We start from the raw sequence: 14,959 nt of genomic DNA on the forward strand, positions 1-14,959 counted from the left end.
ATTTGAAGATGCATCTCCGAAATGTCCCTTAGTTCATTAGTCAACAAACTTTTCAGAGATGCATCTCTGAAGTATGCTCTGTTAGATCAAAGCATAAACAGGCTAAAATAACAAGTTGAATGAAATTGAACCAGCTTAAATTTACTCCGAAATAAACATTACATTGATAAACATTACATAAATTTAACATTACGTGTTATTAAAAAAAGATGGTTTGAGACGTTGCAACATTTTTATAATATCGTCGGCTGATCTTTAAATTATCGGATCCATTTCAATCAGACTCTTTGTTGAGTAATAGTAAAAGCTATTCCACATCACCTTCAAATCATCATTTGTCTTCGATTCAGGCATTGTGAAATGTATCTTCCCTTCGCTGTGTATCGAGGGTGAACGATACTCGAGCTTAAAAACTCTCTGGTTTTCTAGATATTGCAGGAGAGTATTCAGTTTTGGTTTTTAGATCGACAAGAAGTATGTCCTTGCAGATTCGAAATTGAAGTAGGGGTGTTGTTCCATTAAAATACAAAAAAGCAATATGGGGATATGTGGACATTCTGGTTTGAATAAATAAAATGGATTGAGAGATCCTATTTATATAAGTTGTAGAGCAACAAGGACCTTGCATACATAATCATGTCTGCATGATATACTTCGGAGATACATCTCCAGATTCGCCTTATTTAAAAGAACAAGAGTCTCTCCGGAGATTCAACTCTGAATGGTCCCTTCTTTTGTTTTTTAGTTAATAAAGGGGTATCTGGATATGCATATCTGGATCCATCCAAATATTATTAGAACAGGACCATGCTAATTATGCAGAGTAGAATTTGAAAAACAAAAAATGTTCAAAACATACCATCCAATTTTATAACATTATGCAGTGCGTTACTTACAAAAAAACATGTTACGTTGTTAGATTACAACTAAAACGCATCAAAAGTTGAGTCACTGCCTAAATCTATTGGTGATTCGACTTTTGCTTATTTGCTTCTCGTTCAATGACACTCAACTTGGTGAACTCTTCCAAAATGATCCGACCATGTTTCAATATCTTATGTGAAATGTGTCGTCCACTATAGTAATATCTTTAGTATGGTCATTTAATCATACTTCATATTATGAAATTATAGCGAACATTTCCAGCCTTTCTAAATCTTTCTACAAAATATACATCTGATTCATCTGCTTACTATTTCAGGTTTATCAAATAAGGTATTGTAACTTCATGATGATGCTAGTAAAATCTATCTTGGAAACATTTATCTATGTGTTTCCAAATTTGTATAGATTTTGACGGGAGAGAGGATATCATATAAACATTATTTATGTCAAAGATAGAGAGAACAACCGAAGTTTGTGTAATCCCTTGTACTTGTGAAATTATAGAATTGACAAAGTTATTACAAGATTTGGTTAGTTTAGCCTCAAACTCCCTAGCTTAATGAACCTCATTGTGAATAGAGGGTTTACAAATTTCAATGAGTTTTTTTTAGATACCTCATGTATGATGTCATGTATCTTGTGTCTTATTATTGTGTAATACAAGACATTGTCATTATCAATGGTGTTTTAAGCGGATCAACACTTGTATCTGCGAATGAATTTTTAGGACCCGAGTATGTTGGCATTTCCAACGTTTATGTAGGTTTCATAGATTTTTATGGTTGTGACCTTTTTGACGGGTTTATGTGAAGAATTAAATAAATTTAAAATGTTGTTTCTAACTCTAAAAAGGCCATTTCCTATTTTGAAAATGAAAATCTAACCAAAGAAATAAATCTTCTTAAAGAGACACAAATCTTCTTAAGTAAAAACTATATCTCTACTTCTTTTAAAATTTTACAAGATAAATCTATCAAGTGTGTAGAATACAAAATCTTAAAAAATAAGATTGGAAATTTGCATAACACTCATGATAAATTAATCAAGGGAGAGATAACTTAAACATCATATTAGATAATAAAAAGAGACACATAATAAAGCTAAATTGGGCTATCAACCTAACTAATGCTAAATATTTTACAAAGTTTTATCACCCAAAGAGAATCTTTAATTATACTGCACCTAAATAATTTTACCGTGGTAAACATGACCATAATTCTTCTCCCCGTTATATAATAAACGATCATGAAACATATGTCACAAGAAAATAAATTCCAAAAGACAACATGTTTTATAGGAACGCTAAATGATCCAAAATAATTTAGGTACCAAATGTCAAAACTTAGTCTGTGATGTATGTGTGCTTTATAGCTCGAACTCAAAATGAAATCTCAATAGTGAATATCAAAGCATATGACTAGAGACAAAAATATATTTTCTTCTTTTACTCTTAAAAAAGGAGGTCGTGTCTCCTATATGTTGACAACGATAAATCTAAAATTGTTTGTTCTTGTACTTTTGGTAAGTGTTCTACCTTTGAAGTTGTCTTACTTGTCTAAACAAAATTTACTTAAATTGTGTATCAAGAGTAATGATGTAATATCATTGTTCTATATGCAATGTCATTAATGTAAACATTTTTTTTCTTCAAATAAGTGAAAATACTTTTTATTTCCTTTTGAAAATTAACTAAAATTATCCAAAAACAGAATGAACTATTTATTGGTCGTTCCACTTCTAATAAACATTTTCATTTATTAAATTGTCCTCATTTACCAATGTAATCACCATTATAATTACATTGGTAAGAATTAACTTTCAATGCATTTGCAATGTCAAATGATTCACCAACAGTGGCTTTAGCCATTTCATGTTTTTGTTGAATCATCAACAAAAATGCTTTATCAATATCAAGAAGGTGATTCATCATCATGATTTGGAATGTGAGAAACACTCATTCAACCCTCTCAAAAACATAATTACATAATCTTGCTCTTTAAAGGTTTTGATCAGATCAATTACACCACAAGTACATAAAAATAAGCATTTACATAAAAAAAGTCAATAATTTTCAAGTTCATCCGAAAAACTTTTAATTGAGTAAAATAATCAAAGACGTCAAAAGCACATTGGCAAAGTCGATAAAGATTCTCTTGAATATCTGATATGCAAAAGATGCCATTCCACGGGAATCAAATAAAAAAGTTTTTCCATACTCCAACTGCATTATCAATCCATAACACTGATTTTGCAATTGAACCTGAAATTAATCGTTGAATCAATGCAAAAACCACTACGTTGCAACGATTCCATTGTGTGTACAAAGAATCTGGATCATAGGATTTGAAAAGGTACTATCTTTGATTTTGTTTTTATTTTACGAAATCTAAGCGATTTGCATGGATTGAGTTCAGGCGCGATAATTTTGTTATCTAAAAGAGAAGCAATAAGAATCAATGCAAGACTTTCACAATAAATAAAAGAGATTAACAAAGTCTTAATGAACGATAAAATTGATAAAAACATAAAAAATAAAAATGAAATTGATAAAAACATAAAAAATTAAAGTGGTCACCCGAGGTAATGGAACTTGATACCATGTTAATAATAAATAAGTCACTCTATTGAAAATTTCTTCTTCATTATAAAAAAGAAAATGAACTATGTATATACAAAATTAAATTTACAATGGAAGAAATATATATATATATATATATATATATATATATATATATATATATATATATATATATAAATATTAAAAACAAAAAATTAAATAAACAATTTATTTTAATATTTATTTAAGATATTATAATAATTTATTTAAGTGGAAGAGAAGATATATTTTTCATCGTATTCTTCAAAGTGCTCTTGAAAAATGTTTCTCCCCATTAATCCCCACTGCATGTACAAATTAACATTTCTAAAGCCTAATTAGCTTAAAAAAAAAAGCTTATAAATTAACTTTAAAAATAATGCCAATATCCCAATTGGCATTATATTTACCGTGCATGTTTATTCAATAAGTCAATTTTAATTAAAACAATATAAAATTAATTATTGATTGGATCATTAATATTATTTATTTATTTTCAAATATTAAAATAATTTATTAAAATAATTAAAATATTTCAAAATATTTCTTGTTTTTTGATTTATTTTTTTTCTTTATTGAAAGTATAATTTTAGTCAAAGTAATTATTAATCTATTCAAAAGTGTTAAAATTTCTTTCTGTAAAAACAGATATACAGATAGAAAAAACCACTAGCATTTTCTTTTCTCTTCCTTTCGGTAATAGGAACAATCAATCACAAAAATCGGTGTCTAGTAAAAAAAATCAAAACACCTTCTTCTTCATTAAGCAAACTTTCATCACTATAAACACCACTCTCTTTTACTTTCACAATCTCAAACTAGTGTCTTACCCGTGCGTTCGCACGGGTACCCGTTGTTTCCGCGCATTTGAGTTTAGGAAAATCATAAATTTTGGGAAAATATTACAAAAATATTACAAGTTAGGTTAGAGGTTATGATAAAGAAAAATGGTGTGTATAAAAATTATCTTTTAAATATCATCTATTTATTTTGCATTCATTTTCAAATTAATTATCTTTTAAAGTTATAAATAATTTATAATAACAATTATTAATTAATTAATGTTTAATTTTATACTAAGTAAATAATTGGTATTAATTCTGTCAGTCCCGGTTTAAAATATCTTAAGCAAATCTCTTCGGCTCTTCTAAGAAGAAAATATAAGAGATGAACCATTTAAACTAAATTCAAAGATGAGGATATAAGTTCAGCAAATTGTAATATGTAATATAACTAAACATTTCAATTGTCCTGTTGGAATTTCAATTATATTCAATTAACACTTAGTATTTACACATACTAAACCTACTCAATAAGCATTTTAGAAGATTAGTAGTATTTCAGAAAATGTCTAGAAATTATTTTTCAAGACACCATTCATAGTCATCTTTTCAATGTTGGGGATTATTGTTAAAATTCACGCTGCAGCTATAATGGTGGTTATTAAAAAGTTCTACCGTAAACTGAAAAACAATGTCAGCAAAGTAAGCAGGAAATGATTACATACAAATTTAGAGAAAAACCAACAGATCCAGGCGTGTAGAGCATAAATAGTCATTACAGAGCAAATAATGAGAAAATAAAAGAGATCAAAATTTTCACACCACTATATATCAGGTATACTCCACTGACAATGTAAAATCTAAACCAAAAGCATGCTAACAAAATAGCTCATGGATGCCGCTACTCTTTCAGAAACATATATAGCAGATATTCTTCTAGGCTGAGTACAAATTATGCTACATAGAGCTCCATGTGCAGCTTCAATATCAGATTCTAATGTGCAACTACAATCTCAATGATCCATGTGTAAGCTTTTAAAAGTACCGCAATGTCCCCCAATGCTGCAATAATGCCGGTGTACGCGTGCTTCCAGTTATCGTAACGGTTCCCTGCAGACACCTCCAATGCATCAAACCCTTTAAAGATGTTGATGATGCTGATGATGATTGTTGCGTATCCGATGCCACAATTCAATCTCAAGAATTTATGCAGTCTGCAGTTTTCTTGTTCCTTGTTTTTGAGAAGTGGTGTTCGTGTAAAAAGAAATAAAGTTTGAGACTAACATTAGCCTGCCTGTGAACTTACACTATTAAGAAGTCTTACTCTGATGTTATCAGTTTTGCTTTTCTGTTGACATAGTCCAGATACCCCTAGAGGTTACCAACACATAAGTTAGATTCAATGGGAATTGATCCCACTTAGCTTGAAGGAACTATGCTGCCTTGTAGGTCTTGTATCCTCTTCATTTTTCTCTTCATTGTTCCAGGTGAAAACCAATCTGCTAAGTGAAACTCCAAAAAACACATCATCAAATTAGGTCCAACTTAAATTAATTACCTATTCATGAGAACTTCTCAATTAAATTTAAATTCTTATAAGTCACATTTATGAAATACTTGGGAAGCCATTGTTTAAATAACCATATTTGTACATACTAAATCTAATAACAAAACATGAAAGTGAAAGAAGAAAGAGAGTGAGAACCTGAATGCATTGGAAGCAGAGGTCGCAGCTCTCGATATTGCATAGAATAACAACTGTGCAACCTCAATTATGGTCACATTATAGTCACGCTACATCATAAATCACAATATCGCATCACAATATCACATTACAAAGGAAAATCCTTGTCCATATGCACACGCGGTGCAAAAGCAAATCCTCCTATTTCTATGAGTGATGGAATAAAATTAGATATTACCTTTGCTTGCTTGGGTGCCAACTTCATCCTCATGTAATCTTCTTGCATGAAAGCCTTTTCTCTTTAAACGTCAATGTATCACTGCTTTCTTAACCGCACCGACTGACCAAAGACTTTTACGATAATGTTTCCATTGTTGAAAGCACTACAATGCAGCCTGCATTGTGTCAATTGATTTTTTAAAACTCAGTTGTATGAGTCGACTGTCAATCTTATATAGAACCTTGAAAACTAAGCAACCATTCAATGATAAAATCAATTCCAACCTAATCTAAGAATAAAATCAATTCAAGATAACATGAATTAGGAACTTGTTTCCTCATTATCATTAACTTGCTCAAACCCCAGAGGATAAAATGTGATTGACTACATCTCAATGGAAAATTTCTATGCTATAGAATACCGCCTCCAATCAAACTCCCTTTAACTCTCCTGAACAGTACCTTTAAGAATGCATTCAAACTCGAATAAGATTAGACGACATCAAAAATCTGATCATCCGAAAATAATGTGGCCATATTGATTCCACAAAATCAAGATACTTTTCCACTAACCATTCTTGCAATACTTTCAATATTCTTCGTGTTAGCTGTATATAATCAACATCTTTTAAGCTTGATATAGGCCCCAAAAGATAATATCGATATAGCAATTGATATATAATTCAATATGGATAAGGAAAACACAACTAAAATCATCCTTGTCTTTTAGTAATTGATCCAAAATAGAACCTGTATAAGGTGTAGCCATAATTATATCATCCTTGTCTCTTAGCAATTGATCCAAAATTCGTAACAATTCTTCTTTCCTGAAATTTAAGTCATCAAGGGAAGAGAGGTTGAAACATCAACATTGAAATCAAGTGTTTAATCAATCTACAGAAAATCTTTAAGTACAGCAGCTGTATGATTTGGTTCAGTCCCTGCATCCTTCGGTACAACAGTCGTAATATTTCGGTTCAGCAGTCATCCAACATGGTTTAATATCTGATTCAGCCAGCACCTACAAAATCACAACCTTATCATCATTTGCATAGCCAAAATAACTTACATCAAGTATAAAAAGAAGAGCCATAGTTTTCAGTAATTTTCGGTTAAAAACTATCAAGAAACTCAAAGATATATTTTGTATGCAATTGATTTAACTCTTACCAGATCTAGACAGTTGGCATAACTTCAATTTTGGAGCGACATTCCAGTATTTAGAAGACAACAGTTTCTTAATTCTGCGGTGTGCCATGCGTTGCGGAGACCTAAATGTCTTCGACTTGGTGGAAACCTTATCTGTGATCACAGGTACCAAAGAAGCACCTTTTAGCCAACGCTCACCCTCATAATAAATTATGAAACACAAAATTGATTAAGTTTTCCCTTTCTAAAATCACAGATAAGTTTTCCTTCAGAATAAATTATAAAAGCATCAAATCTTAAGACTTGCTATTTGAGAGGATGGGATGAAGTTATGCCAAAAATTGTTTGACTGAATAAGTAGGCATAAAATTATAAAATATGCCTTCTTTATGAATAAACCCATCTTCAAAGACTGGTATAAATAAAGATGTCATACAAATGGATCCATGAAAAGAGTTAAATCAATACATGGAACGCAGAGAAAACTAAGCTCCTGGATACATACAGTTTGTTGAGCATCTTTAATTCCCCCAGCAGCAAATTAAACTTGATCGAGGTTAAATGTCTGATTGTACAACATGTCGCGTTGACCTTCATACCTGATCAAAGCATAGTGTATTGGTATATTAAAACAACAATATAATATTCAATTCATGTATAATGTATTGAGCTAAGGAAGATTATTAGCTGCATGATAAAGTAGTTGAGCGTATTTAAAGTAAAAACTCAAAGTATTGTTAGTGTGTGTACAATGTGACAACTCAACAACGACAAATAAACTAAGAAAACAAAGAACAATCGACTCACATTCTCTTTTGTTTAAGAAATTGCATGGCTCTAGATTTAATAGCTTCGAGAGTAGGACCATACCTTGCTTTCTTGATCTGTTCTTTGTATCTACTGTGTTTGACATCAAGCTTCTTAATTCAAGTCTATAACAAATCTTATAATATTACCATTTACTACAAAATTCTTTGAAGAGTTGGACAGAGAAAATATCGAACTTGTTAACTTGGCCCAGTGATAATTTATCCTCCGATGAATTGCCGTTTGGAACAGTTACATTCTCCAGGGCTTTCCTCAGACCATACGGACTCACAAAAATTCCCTCTGCCTGCATGTGGATCACATATCAAAGCATTATGAAAACATTGAACTGATTGTCTCTTAAATTCCCTCTGCCTGCATGGGGTTTTAGCATTTTGGGAATATTGGGGGTTTAGCATTTTGGGAATATTGGGGGTTTAGGGAGTTTGAAGTAGATTGCATTGGAGAACTTATTGACCCATCGTTTGCAATTGGCTGATTGTCTTTAACATTGAAAACATTTCATATGATAGATAATATATGATCAAATTAAAGGCAAGCAACTAATTTGTGAAAGCAAAAAGACTAATCATCACAGCCAGTTTGATTGTACATAAAATAGGATCTAAATTAGAAGTGAATGCAGTCAGGACATTTTATTGTCATGGCAGCTGTAGAACATTTGAGGAATTTCAAAAAGAGAATGAATTCCACTTCACAGGTGAAATCATCACAGCTACCGAATTTCAAGAGAATGAATTCCACTTCACAGGTTACATAGATTAAACAACGGCATAAGGAGAGCAAAACAATAGCTAATTAGCAAGCCACAACTATAGCTATATTAAAAGCCAAGCTCAAGTGTTCAATTATGACGATATGACAATAAGGAGAATCAGCCAACAGTAAGGAGAAGCAGCCAACAATTCCATTATGACGATACACTTCCACATATAAGAACATTCTCTGCAGTTGCTATATCAAAACTACCTGAGCAAGTCAGAACAACATTAAGTCGTCCACTGAGAAGCCTGCTCTCAAGAGGGAGAGCCTCCCATGATTTTCTACCCATTACAACAACATTCTATAGTTTACTGCAGCCGTTCCTTGGAGCCTGCTATACAAATGATGGAACAGAACTGGCAATTAAAGTACATAAGAAAATTGAAAGCATCAAACCAAAGCCAAACCGAATCAACCTTGCACTCGACACAATGAGAAAACCAAATGCTCTGCACCTGCAACAATTAGACAGCAGTGCAGAACCAAGAATAAGCCCAGTAGCTACGCATGAATTCAAAACAAACCGAACCGAGTTGCTTACTAAACCGGATTCAGCACAAAAGCCTTAACGGAGAAAGGGGATAACAAAAGCTGTAACAGAAAGGTAGATAAGGGAATATCAGGAGGGATGTAACAAAAAAATATGAGAAGAAAAATCTGCATACCAATAACAAAACAATGGAGACAAATGAGAAGCTCTTATTACCTTGGAGTCCACAATCCAAATCTTCTTGCAAGTCTCTTCGACCGGGGCTTTTGTGTGGCCAAAATGATAGAATTTAATTTAACTACTTGAGATAAAAGAATACGTTTAGAAATAAACAATTAAGTATTAAAACCAAGTTATACCTGCTTAGAAATCTCAAAAGCTATCAACTCTGCTATACCAGTTCCAGCCTTCAATAACCAAAATATAGAAGTAAGAATTTCACTTACGGAGAATGTGTGATCAGCTAAGGTTCCTCTGATTAACTTAAGGGAAGCAAGCAATCCTGCTAATACAAAGTTGTACCCTGAATTGAATCAAAGTAGAACACAATCAAAATAGTAGAGATGCAGTCTAAGCCAAGCTTGCATCATTTCATATCTCTTGTCAAAATTTATTTTCTTTTTAACTTGATGGAAAAAGGAACCATTTCAAACTCATGAGTGAGCATTTGTTTTAATGCATACTCGAGACTATCAGAGAATATGATAGTAATTGGAGCTAATTGCACAAACCAAAAGGGTTCATCAAGTGCAAGCAATTAGGATGAGAAGACAAACATATTTGCTAAGTCCTTCTGCAATGCTCTTGCCTTGGACACCAATCTTCTGCAGAAAATTGAAGACTTTGGAGGTGAGTCATGCTTAGAGATCAAGCTACTAATTATCCATGCATTTTCCTTTTAATTTTAATCTTAAAGTAAGATAAAATTATGCAAAAAATGGCCAATAAAGATGTGGGCTTTGTCTTGGTCGTGGGAGGCCCATAGTAACATGGCAAAGATGTTTGGACCATAAAAACTTGGACTCATTTGGAAAAAAAACATTTTTGAGCAATGTTGATTTCATGCATTTTCCCAAAATTTAGCCAACTTCAACAAGGTGTAAATCCTTCAATTTTTGTCATATGAAGGAGATCTTGCACTTTTTGGAAACCTCAAAGAGTCCTCTAACCAATGTCTTTGGTCTCATATCAAAATGATTTTTGGTTCTCCTTGTGTGTCCATTTGAAAAAAGTGTCTTTTTGTTGACTTTGAAAATGACCTGTAATGTCTTTGGCCATATTTTTCAAATGGTGAATGCTATGACCATGGGATCAATTGCATTTGAAAGATAATTGAATTTCCTTCAAAATGAGCTTTGGTTGACATTTTTTGGATGAAGGATGAGAGAGTTATGATCAGTCAAAGTTGAGTTGACTTTTCAGGCAAAAACCCTAATTTTGAATCTTAGGGTTTTGTTGATTTTTGATCTTTCCTTGATGAATTGTGATCATCCAATGATCAAATGTTGAATCCTTTGACAAAATATGGACTTTGACAAAAAAATTCATTTTTGACTGTCAGTTGACTTTTTTGGTCAAACGGGTCGTCTGTTGACTGTTTGAGCTGCTGACGGTGCGTCTGAGTGAATTGAAGTTTGAAAATTTGTATGATGGTACTTTGAGATGTATGGATGTATATGAAATCCATTTGAGCTCTCAAAACTTGTTGCTCCTGTTAAAACAAGAAAAACCCTGATTAGGGACTGTCTGTATAGGAGGCAGTTAAGCGTACCTGATTTTTGTGCAGTGTTGAGTTTCTGCTAATCATGTGATATTCAGAAGACTTCTAACACAAAAATCTTGGAAATTTGAATTGTGAATGATTGATTTGATTGATTGTACAAATCACTGTGAATTGTACTGTCTGCAGTTTGTCTGTCAACCGACTGTTCGTGTACTGAAGCAGCAGTTAAAGTGAAAAATCAACCGTCAAAGTTAATTTTCTTTTTTTTTTTTTTTTTTGTTGTTATTTTTGTTTTTGTTTGGTGTGAAGCATGAAAATTTATTTACATGACTTGTTAGAAAACAGAAACATAATAAATAACTGATATTTACGGTATGCGGGCAAAATTACCGATAATAACCTGAAAATTATTTAATGCACAGAAATAGAAATATTTGACTGGCAGAAAATACACAAAATATTATCTTAGTAATTAAGCAATATTATGACAAATAGCACAACATTTAATACTGACAGTACAAATATTACATACTATATTGAACAGTACGACGAATGAACGGTACATTTAAGAAATAAGAAATACGGCAAATTTTAAGAATGACGATTAATGACCCATGCTATGAACAATAACATGTAGATGATTGGGAGCATAGCCATTGCAAGTCCACACTCCTCAGGACTATGCAGGCAGAAGAAAGTCATGATCACCGTAGCAATGGTGATGACTGTAAGAAGTAGTGTCTCTATCCATTTTGCCATTCTTGTTAGGGAAGAAAAGGAGATGGATATGAGATAGGAATTTGAAAGATGAGTTAGAATTTGATGTGAGATTTTATGGAAGAAAATGAGAGGTATTTATAGAATGGAAAGAAGGATAGAGACGTTGGGGAATAGCGTGATTCCGTACAAAAGGAAAATTTGAGTGGAAGTAAGATTTGAAAGAAAGTGGAGATAGTGTTGGAAAAAAGAGAGATTTGATTTTTGAAAAAGAGATTTGAAAAGATTTTTGAAAATAATGGAATATAGTACAAAAATTAGTGGGAAACAAAAGATAATAATAATCTACTTGTTACCAGTACAGTCTGAGTTTCCTGATTCTGCGCCTGCAAAAAGATTTAACTCTGTACCAATTGTGTCAGTACTATTTATCTGTAAATAAATAAATAGCATGTGTGAAGTAATAAACAGTATTTGGTGTTTGCGTAAGAATAAATTCAACTGCAAGCCAAATTACTGTATAAGAAAAATTCTAAAAACTAAGTATTTCATATGTCAGGATATTTGTTGAAATAAAAATCCATGATTATATGAGACCCTTAATTTTCAGATTGGAGTTTTCTTTGAAAAATATGTGGGCAAATTTTGGGGTATAACAGCGTACATGCTACAGCTAGTGACATGTACTCTTTTTGTGGACAAGTCTGGAGTTTATATAGATGTCCACTATCTTTCTCTATTCAGCGCCCTTGACACCCCATGTTGGGCTAAGGGAGTGGCGACATGGACGATGTTGTACACGACGCTTGATGTTGCATCTCGTCCTGACACCAGACAACTTGCTGGTTACCTAAGCTTGTTACAAGTATATTATAATTTTTTACATGGTTTTTTATGTTTTATTATAATTTATCTGAGCTTGATTGTTTTTATTTATGCAGTGTTGGATCTACGAGCACTTCCCTCACATTTGTGAGTGAAAGATCCAGCGTGTTGCGGATGGTGACCCATGTGCGAAGAGGTGGAAGGCCAAATAGGCCATTCCAGGAGGGTTGATTCAGTATAGGCGGAGGCTGGATGCTCTGATGCTGGGTGATGTCATTTGGACATCGTATACAAGTCACCGCCCTCATTGTCCTTTTGATTTATCTTCCTTATATTCAAGGTATGTCAGATGGAAGAGCCATGTGGCTAGACACTTACCTGAGAGGTGTCTATGCCAGTATGCTTATATACAGGGGATCCCACGCTCGGTCCTAGAGGCTCGAGCCAGTGGCATTGATCGATGGTTTTAGAGTCACATCATCAACTCCCCCCGTGAGATCACTGATATAGCTGTTGAGGTTCAGCGGCCTGGGCAGTGCGAGTGTAACACCCCTTTTCTAACCCCAAATATATCATACAATCAAGCAGAGTAAGCATGCATAAAGGAAAAAGGGCGTCACATGTTATTTTCATCATAATGAAAACCTAAAATAAAACATCCAATATTTTTAATATGCAAAGATCATATTGTAACGCTATGTAAATCTCATGCTTTCATACACTATGCATAAACGCTTGCGGAAAACAATTGAATTTCTATTAAAAGATTCAATGAATATATCCCATACTATATTCATCTACCAAATTCAAATTAACATTTAAATCCACATACTAATTTGAAGTCCACAATCTTGGCCACATAGCCTTAAACAACATATCCGAGATCTCAAACCAATACATCTGAATATCCAACAAAACATAGGAAATAGCAATATCCAAACATAAGCATAAGTCTAAAGAAAATTCCCCCAAAGTGTTACATGATCAGAGCATATGACTCGCTACCTAATCCAATAACAAACTCAGGAGCTCCTCGGCTAAATCCTCGGACAAGCTACTACTCGTCGAAACTTGCACGTTATCAACGAAGGATAACATTCAAACAGAAGGGTGAGAATTCAACTTCTTATAGAAAACATAATAATGGGAAATGTAAACATAATCAAGCATACATTTTACTATTCATCACACTTCTCAATTAAGCAATTCACATATCATATACCAATTATCACTCCAAAACAAATCACATGTATATAAGACAATCACATAACACACAATGTGACTCGAAATGCAACAAATGTGACTCAATGCATGTGGTACCCAATGTGAATCCAATGTTTCACCGCTTTCCGATTCAATGTTTAGAATCCAAGCCACGCTCCCGATCCGGACAAGATCAAAGCCAATACGCCTATTTCTAATTAAGGATCACGTCTTCTACGCCTATTTCCATTCAAGGATCAACGTCTCTTACCATGTCAACCCAAGTTTCACCGCTTCCACCATAAAGCCGACAATGCTATGAATGTATGTACAAATACCAACAATTTATGCAATTAAGATTATCTCATCAATCTTAACTTACCGCGTATCACCATAATCCAACTCTATGAATTATCCGCCAATTGTACACAACATTCACAAACACAATTAACAATTGCAACAAGGCATAGCAACCATCATATATCCAATCACATACATCATGAATACATCTACACAAAGTGTTCCAACAATTGTTATACATCACATACAAACATAACACACATAAGACAATTACATGTCATTCCATATAATAAAGTTACAATTAATCAATCAAGTGCAATTAAATCCTATACTATCATATAGAATATCACGATAGCTTTCTAACGCTTCGAACGGCGCATAAAACGGAGCTACGGATCAAAAGTTATGGCCTTTACAAAAATCTGCCAAAAATGGAATCTGCAGGTCGACGCAAGGAAAAGCATAGGTCGACGCATTACTGTTTTCCATCTCTCTCGGGTATGCGCTCGTCGACTCATGTGTCGACGCAAGGATGTTATAGGTCGACTCACATAACCTATAGGTCGACGCATGCTGAAGGAAAATGGATTTTCTGCTGTTTTAAGATGCTCAGGTCGACTCATGCCTCTGTGTAGGTCGACCTATGTTGCGTAAAACTCAGAAAATCACCATTTTTCTTCCCCATTCCCCTCATACAACACCCATTAACCCAAACACAACCCATGCATCAATTGAAAGCAAAATTGGCACACATATGATGTTCCTAATCATGTTTCTAACCATGGGTCATTCATAC

General features: G+C 33.2%; 1 long non-coding RNA gene across 18 annotated transcripts; it reads right to left on the reverse strand.

Annotated features, from left to right (window-relative positions):
* Positions 1-4,660: 4,660 nt before the first annotated feature.
* LOC131629921 (uncharacterized) lies at positions 4,661-10,066 on the reverse strand. Of its 18 annotated transcripts, XR_009292160.1 has the most exons (10): positions 9,612-10,066; positions 9,113-9,496; positions 8,123-8,429; positions 7,821-7,914; positions 7,337-7,468; positions 7,082-7,187; positions 6,917-6,993; positions 6,186-6,774; positions 5,969-6,057; positions 4,661-5,762 (listed from the first exon to the last, which is right to left on the reverse strand). It is a non-coding gene; the product is annotated as an uncharacterized LOC131629921 (long non-coding RNA). The 18 variants fall into 18 exon arrangements; XR_009292157.1 differs by having other exon boundaries at positions 4,665-5,762; positions 6,186-6,993; positions 9,612-10,065; XR_009292158.1 differs by having other exon boundaries at positions 4,668-5,762; positions 6,186-6,628; positions 6,740-7,187; positions 9,612-10,064.
* Between the last annotated feature and the right edge of the window lie 4,893 nt (positions 10,067-14,959).

Source organism: Vicia villosa, unplaced genomic scaffold (genome assembly GCF_029867415.1).
Source record: "Vicia villosa cultivar HV-30 ecotype Madison, WI unplaced genomic scaffold, Vvil1.0 ctg.000622F_1_1, whole genome shotgun sequence".
NCBI classification, from domain to species: Eukaryota; Viridiplantae; Streptophyta; class Magnoliopsida; order Fabales; family Fabaceae; genus Vicia; species Vicia villosa.